Source organism: Tamandua tetradactyla, chromosome 17, assembly GCF_023851605.1.
Source record: "Tamandua tetradactyla isolate mTamTet1 chromosome 17, mTamTet1.pri, whole genome shotgun sequence".
In the NCBI taxonomy this organism is placed as follows: Eukaryota; Metazoa; Chordata; class Mammalia; order Pilosa; family Myrmecophagidae; genus Tamandua; species Tamandua tetradactyla.
Genome location: NC_135343.1, coordinates 34,235,715 through 34,243,776, shown reverse-complemented (window position 1 = coordinate 34,243,776; position 8,062 = coordinate 34,235,715). Strand labels below are relative to the sequence as shown.

General features: G+C 38.2%; 1 non-coding gene across 1 annotated transcript; it reads right to left on the bottom strand.

Moving 5' to 3' along the window:
* Positions 1-306: 306 nt before the first annotated feature.
* LOC143661806 (U6 spliceosomal RNA) lies at positions 307-414 on the bottom strand. The gene has a single exon (XR_013164855.1). It is a non-coding gene; the product is annotated as a U6 spliceosomal RNA (small nuclear RNA).
* Positions 415-8,062: the final 7,648 nt, after the last annotated feature.

Here is an 8,062-nt window from a genome sequence, read left to right as displayed (position 1 = left end):
TTTATTTATTTATTTATTTTTTACATGGGCAGGCACCAGGAATCGAACCCAGGTCCTCGGGCTTGGCAGGCAAGCATTCTTACCTGCTGAGCCACTGTGGCCCACCCAAGAAATAGTCATTTTAGTACGAATTTATTTTGTAACATTTCCTGAGTTCATGGTATTATGGCACAACTAAAATTTCAGTGTATTTAAGGATTTCTTAAATCTTGATTTTTCATTTATTAAGCATTCATTTATAAAAGAAAATCATTTTAGACTTTGAACTACTTTTTTAGGGATTTTTTTTTTAATGAAGAGGAAGGAAAAAATATGGAACACTTCACAAAGTTGTACATTACTGTTAATGCAGAGCCATGCTAATTTTCTCTTCTATCATTCCAATTTTAGTACGTGTGCTGCAGAAGTGAGCACTTTATAAAGCATTTAAACATTTAGAAATGTGTGTTTACTTTGACCTTATTTCTGATTTATTTCTGACTATCTCTCAATATAAAGCACCTAGGAAAGAGTTGATACTGGTAAAAGATTAGTTTATCAGGTCATTTTTTTTTTTAATAAACAATAACCGCTATTAACTGGTTTGCAAACTGTTACTTCATCTAGCCAGGAAAAACAGTAAGTGTCCAAGATTTAAGTTTGGTAATGAAGTCCCTTTGACAACCTTGAAGAGGGAAAGGAGGAATGAAATGTACTATGTATGAATTAAAATAAAAATTTTTACACCTGTGAAATTGAACAATTATTATAAAAGAAACTTGGTAAAGAAAGGTATTATGATCTAATTTATATGTTTTTTGCATATTTGTCTTAGATAAATGTCATAGAGCCTCATCTGCAGAGGATCAGAATTACTGGAATTATGACTGTAATGGCCTGTGCTGGTTTGAAAGGAAGTATGCCCCCTAAGAAAAGCCATGTTTTAATATAAATCTCATTTCTTAAAGGTAGAATAATCCCTATTCAATACTGTATATTTAAAATTGTAATGAGATCATCTCCCTGGTTGATGTGATTTAGTCAAGAGTGGTTGTTAAACTGGATTAGGGGATGACATGTCTCCACCCATTTGAGTGGGTCTTGATTAGTTTCTGAAGTCCTATAAAAGAGGAAACATTTTGGAGAATGAGAGATTCAGAGAGCAGAGAATGCTGCAGCACCACAAAGCAGAGAGTTCCACCAGCCAGCGACCTTTGGAGATGAAGAAAAACGCCTCGCGAGGAGCTTCATGAAATAGGAAGCCAGGAGAGAAAGCTAGCAGATGACCCCGTATTCGTCATGTGCCCTTCCTGCTGAGAGAGGAGCCCTGACTGTGTTTGCCATGTGCCTTCTCACTTGAGAGAGAAACCGTGAACTTCATCGACCTTCTTGAACCAAGGTATCTTGCCCTGGATGACTTTGATTGGACATTTCTATAGACTTGTTTTAATCGGGACATTTTCTCAGCCTTAGAACTGTAAACTAGCAACTCATTAAATTACCTCTTGTTAAAAGCCACTCCATCTCTGGTATATTGCATTCCAGCAGCTAGCAAACTAGAACATGGCCTATATATTTATGTAATATTTTTTACTTTACTCTTCATGTGAAAAGAGATTTAAATATTACTTGTGAAAATCCTCAGATTCTAGATATATTAGAAATGCGGATTATACTGGTATTCTTAAGAAAATATTCCATGAATGATGGCTATTTTCAAAACGCCTGAGCAAAATGTGGTGCTTGTTACTGAAATAAATCTACTTTTATAAAGATAATAGAATAGTATTAAATAAATACATGGCTAAATGCTAGGATTTATGCTAACTCTTTCTCTTTGGGATTTTGAACATAGGTCTGAAATACATTCTAAGAGAACTTGGAGGTTTCTGGTTTAACCAAGCTAGCGAGGCTACAATAAAGCTTAAAAAAGATCCCATTATATCTACATGCTCCACTCCTTCTGGAGTATTGTATTTCTGTTTATTTTCTTTCGCCCAATATTCTGAAATTTATAAAATGTCTACCCTCTTGATTGATTAATCAATTAATTATTTTTTTGTATTCTTTCACTATATTTTCAATTACATTAACCGCCTGCTTTCATGTCCTCATCTTTAAATGGCAACAACAATAGGTAATATAATAACCTACCTCATCAGGTTGTCATGAAAATTAAATGAGAAAATATAACATGTTTAGAAAAGTTCCTGGCACATAGTAAGTGCTCAGTAAATGTTAGCCAATATTGTACTTGTTTTTATTATTATTATTTTATCATTATCTTCACCTCTTGATCTACCTGGGGTTATAATCTATGTGCTTAGTTTGATAATTAAAAAATTTTTAATTTATTTTTTGGAGCAGTTGTAAATCATACAGAAAATATAGAATTCCCACATACCCATCCCCCCCAACATACACAAAATTTTCCCTTTCATTAATATTTTGCATTGGTCGTGTGGTATATTTGTTATCAGTGATGAATCAATATTATTCAAATTATATTGTCTTTAGTCCATAGTTTACATTAAGGTTCACTCTTCATGTTGTACAGTCCTATGTGTTTTTTTTATTTTTAATTTTTATTGTGGTAACATATATACAACCTAAAATTTCCCATTTTAACAACTTTCAATTATTCAATTCAGTGGTGCTGCTTGCATGCACAATGTTGTGCTACTATCTACAACACCCATTACCAAAACTTTTCCATCACCCCAAACAGAAACCCCATATCAATTTAAGCATTAACTTCCCATTCCCACTCCTACCTTGACTGGTATTCTAATTTCTGACTCTATAAACATGCATATTCTAATTATTTCATTTCAATGAGATCATACAATATCTGTCTTTTGTGTTTAGCTTACGTAATTCAGCATGACATCTGTCAGATTCATCCATGTGGTAGCGTGCATCAAACTTCATTTCTTTTTATGGCTAATAATATTCCATTGTATATGTATGCCACATTTTTTGTATCTGTTGTTGCATTGATAGACACTTGGGTTGCTTCCACTCTTGGGCTATTGTGAATAATGCTGCTGTGAACATCAGTGTGCAAATATCTGTTCGAGTCCCTGCGTTCAATTCTTTGAGGTATATACCAGTGGGGATGCCAGATCATATGAAAAATTCTAGGTTTAATTTTCTGAGGAATTGCCAAACTGCTTTCCAAAGCAGCAGCACCATTTTACATCCCCACCAAAAATGTACAAGGGTTACTATTTGTCCCCATCCTAGCCAACACTTTTGTTTTTTAAACATTAGTCATCTTAATGGGTGGAAAGTGGTATCTATTGTAGCTTTGATTTGCTGTTCCCTGTGGCTAATCACATTGATCATCTTTTCATAGCTTATTGCCATTTGTATATCTTCTCCAGAAAAATTTCTATTCAAGTCCTTTGCCCAATTTTTAATTGGGTTGTTTGTCTTTTGGTGTTGAGTCATGGGTGTTGTTTATATACTCTGGATATTGAACCTTTATCAGAAATGTAGTTTCCAAATATTTTCTTCCATTTTTTAGGCTGGTCTTTTCACTTTCTAGATAATATCCTTTGATGCATAAAAGTTTTTAATTCCAATGAATTCCAATTTATCTTTTTTTCTTTTGTTGCTTGTGCTTTTGGTATAAAGTCTAAGAAATCATTGCTTAATACAAGGTCCTAAAGATATCTCCCTGTGCTTTCTTCTAGTGTTTTATAGTTCTAGTTCTCCGTTTGATTATGACCTTCTCAATATGTATGTAGAAATCAGCTTGAAATGTTTTACACATAGTGTTCTAGTTTGCAAGCTACCAGAATGTGATATACCAGAAACAAAATAGCTATTAAAAAGGGGAATGTATTAAGCTGCACGCTTGTAGTTCTAAAGCTATGAAAATGTCCAAATTAAAGCAAGGCTATAGAAATGTCCAATCTAAGGCATTCAGGGAAAGATACCTTGGTTCAAGAAGGCTGATGACATTCAGGGTTTCTCTCTCAACTGGAAAATCACACAGTGAACAATGGCAAGGTCTGCTAGCTTTCTCTCCAGGCTTCTTGATTCATGAGGCTCCCCAGGGGGAGTTTTTCTTTATTCCCAAAGACCTCTGGCTGTGTGGGCTCTAGTGGCTCTTAAGCTTTTTCCAAAATGGTTCCCTCTTAAATGGCTCCAGTAAGCAACTCCACCTTGGATAGGTGGAGATGCATCTCCATGGAAACCATCTAATCAAAAGTTACCGTCCACAACTGGGTGGGTCACATCTCCAAGGGAGCAATCAAAAAGTTCCCATCCAGCAATATTGAATGAGAATTAAAGGACATGGCTTTTCTGGGGTACACCACAGATTCAAACCAGCATATTCCACCTATTGGACCCGCAAAAGATGCATTCTTTCCAAATGTAAATTGCGTTCATTCCATAACAACATCAGAAAGCCTTAAGCCATTTCAGTAATAACACAAATACAACAAAAAGTCAGAAACAGTACAAAAACTCATCAAAGTCAGCTACAAGCATGGTCTTTCCTAAGGCAAAATTCTCCTCTGGCTCTGGACCTGTAAAACTCAGGACAAGTTATTGCTGCCAAAGCACAAATGAGGGATGGACAGTCATAAGATATGTATTCCCATTTCTCATAGGGAGAAATTGGAAGGAATACAGAGGTCACTGGACCCAAGCAATTTCGAAAACCTGCATGGCAAACTCCATTAGATTTCAAAGTCTGAGGGCCATTTATCTTCAGGTTTAGCAAGCAGCAGCCCCGCCCTTTCCAAGGGTCTAGGCAGTGGCCCTCCTCACTCCAAATGCAACCTTGGGGGACATTGGGGAGACCACCTTTTTCTTGGCTCCACTCTCTCAGAGCATCTGGGTTGCACCCGGGCACTCTGCCATCCCCAGGGCACATGCTCAACCCCTCCACGTGGTGGTACCCAGGCTCTCTGCAATCCCCAGGGAATGTGCTCCACCCTCTCCAAGGCCTGAGGCAATACAACTCTTCCACGGCAATGAAGAGAAAGACCCACCTTCTGATTTGGCAGCAGATTCACCCTCTCCAAGTACTTGGTGGGTCTGTTCTCTTGGCCCAACCAAGATTTCTTGACTTCAGACCTTAATCTCCATGGTTCTGCTTCTGAAAACATTTTACCTTCACTTTCTCCCTTTTCTGAGTCTCTTAATCCAGACTGGCAGTGGTTCTGTTTATACAGGTATCACAACACTCTTGTTGGCTTTATATGTAGTAAGTAAGGATCATGCTTATCAGACAGAAAGAGTTTTAACAATTCCTTCCTGGATAACTACATCTCCAATCCTGGCTTTCTCAGCAATGGCTGACTGGTTCCGCATTTATTATCTGGGGTCTCCCTTTCTGGAAACCCAGAATTTTCCAGGCCATCAATTTCTGGTTTCTTTATAGCCAAGGGTTCAGTGCTCACTTTATCTCTTTCCTGTTGCATTTCACTATAAACTGCAAGGAGAAATCAGGCTGTGCTTTCCACATTTAATTTAGAAATCTCTTCTGCTAAATATCCAAATTCAGGGCTTTTAAAATCTGCCCTCCAGCTAAAGCCACTAGTCAATTTTGCCAGATTACCTGTCATTTTAAAACAAGGGTCACCTTCTGTTCTAGTTTGCTAGCTGCCAGAAGGCCATATACCAGAAATGGAATGGCTTTTTAAAAGGGAAATTTTTTCCCCTTTTTTTAAATTAATTTTAAAATTTTTTTAAAAAATACCAAAAACACCAAACAAACACAAAATTTTAACTTTTGACTGTTCCGTTCTACATATATAGTCAGTAATTCACAATATCATCACATAGTTGCATATTCATCATCATGATCCTTTCTTGGAACATTAAAAGGGAAATTTAATAAGGTGCAAGTTTACTGTTCTAAGGTCTGAGAATGTCCAAATTAAAGCAAGTCTATAAAAATGTCCAAATTAAGGCACTAATAAGAGGTTACCATCACTCAAGAAAGGCCAATAAAGTTCAGGGTTTCTCCCTCAACTGGAAAGGCACATAGTGAACACAGCCACATCCGCTGGCTTCCTCTCCAGACCTCTTACTTCATGAAGCTCCCTGGGGAAGTTCTCCTTCATCTTGAAAGGTCGCTTGCTGATGGGCCCTGTGGTTCTCTTGTCACTCTCAAGCTTTCTCTAAAATGCTTCCTCTTTTAAAGGATTCCAGTGAAGTAATCAGGACACACCTAGAATGGGTGGAGTCACTTATCCCTCTATTCAAAAGTTAATACCGGAGAGGGTGAAGAACATTCCTTGGGATTTGGGGAGAGCCTGGCTATCACCACATGGAGTGATTGAGCGTGTGCCCTGGAGATTGGCAGAGAGCCCAGGTGCAACCATGATCCTTGGAGATGGTGGAGCCAAGAAAAAGGTGGTCTCCCCAATACACCCCAAGGTTATGTTAGGAGAGAGGCAGGCCTCTGCATAGGCCTTTGGAAAGAATGGGACTGCCGCTTTCAAAAGTCCTGAAGATAAATGATTCTCAAACTTTGAAATCTAATGGAGTTAACCCTGCAGGTTTTCGAAATTGCATGGGTCTGGTGATCCCTGTGTTCCTTCCTCCCTATGAAAATGGGTATATGTATCCTATGAATGTTCCTCCTTTGTAAGTTGGCAGCAAATAACTTGTTTTGGTTTTTGTTTTTTTTTTATTAATTAACGGAAAAAAGAATTGTTTTGGTTTTTTATAGGTCCAGATCCAGAGGAGAACCTTGCCTTAGAGCAGACCATGCCTGTAACTAACTTTGATAGAAGTTTGTACTGTTTCTAAGTTTGCATTTCATTTGTATTGCTACTGAAATGGTTTAAGGATTTCTGATATGTATTTTGTATCTGGGAAAAGCATGTCTATTTTAGGGTCCAGAGGGTTGAATGTGCTGGTTTGAAAGGATGTATCTACCCTTGAAAAGCCATGTTTTAATCAATATCCCATTTCGTAAAGGCAGAATAATCCCTATTCAATACTGCATGTAATTAGATCATCTCCCTGGAGATGTAACCCAATCAAGAGTGGTTGTTAAACTGGATTAGGGGAGGTGTGTCTCCACCTATTTGTGTGGGTCTTTATTGGTTTACCGGAATCCTATAAAAGAGGAAACACTTTGGAGAAAGCTAGAGATTCAGAGAGCAGAGAACAATGACATAGCTATGAGAAGCAGAGAGCCCACAAGCCAGCGACCTTTGGAGATGAAGAAGGAAAGCACCTTCCTGGGAGCTTCATGAAACAGGAAGCCAGGAGAGAAAGCTAGAAGAAGATGCCTTGCTCACCATGTACCCTTCCAGATGAGAGAGAAACTGTGACTGTGTTTGCCCTGTGCCTTCTCACTTGAGAGAGAAACCCTGAACTTCATCAGCCTTCTTGAACCAAGGTACCTTTCCCTGGATGCCTTTGATTGGGCATTTCTACAGAATTGTTGTAATTGGGACATTTTCTCAGCCTTAGAACTGTAAACTAGCAACATATTAAATTCCCCTTTTTAAAAGCCAAAAAAAAAAAAAGTTAATGCCTACAATTGAATGAGTCACATCTCCGTGGAGATGACTTAATCAAGTTACCAACCTATAGTACTGAATAGGGATTAGAAGAAAATAGTTGCTCCCACAAGACTGATCAAGATTAAAACATGGCTTTACCAATAGGTCGACCCCCAATCATGGGGTTTGTTCATATGAAATTTATCCCTGCAAAGGATAGGCTAAGCCTACTTAAAATTAGGCCTGAGAGTCATGCCCAGAGAACCTCTTTTGTTGCTCAGATGAGGCCTCTCTCTCTCAGACAACACAACAATTAAACTCATTGCCCTCCCCATCTTTACATGGGACATGACTCCCAGGAGTGTAAACCTTCCTGGCAACATGGGACAGAAATCCTAGAATGAGCTGAGACTCAGCATCAAGGGATTGAGAAAACCTTCTCGGCCAAAAGGGAGAAGAGAGAAATGAGATAAAGTGCCAATGGCTGAGAGACTCCAAACAGAGTTGAGAGGTTATCCTGGAGGTTATTCTCATGCATTATATAGATATCACCTTTTAGTTAAGGTGTAACGGAGAGGCTGGAAGGAACTGCTTGAAAATGT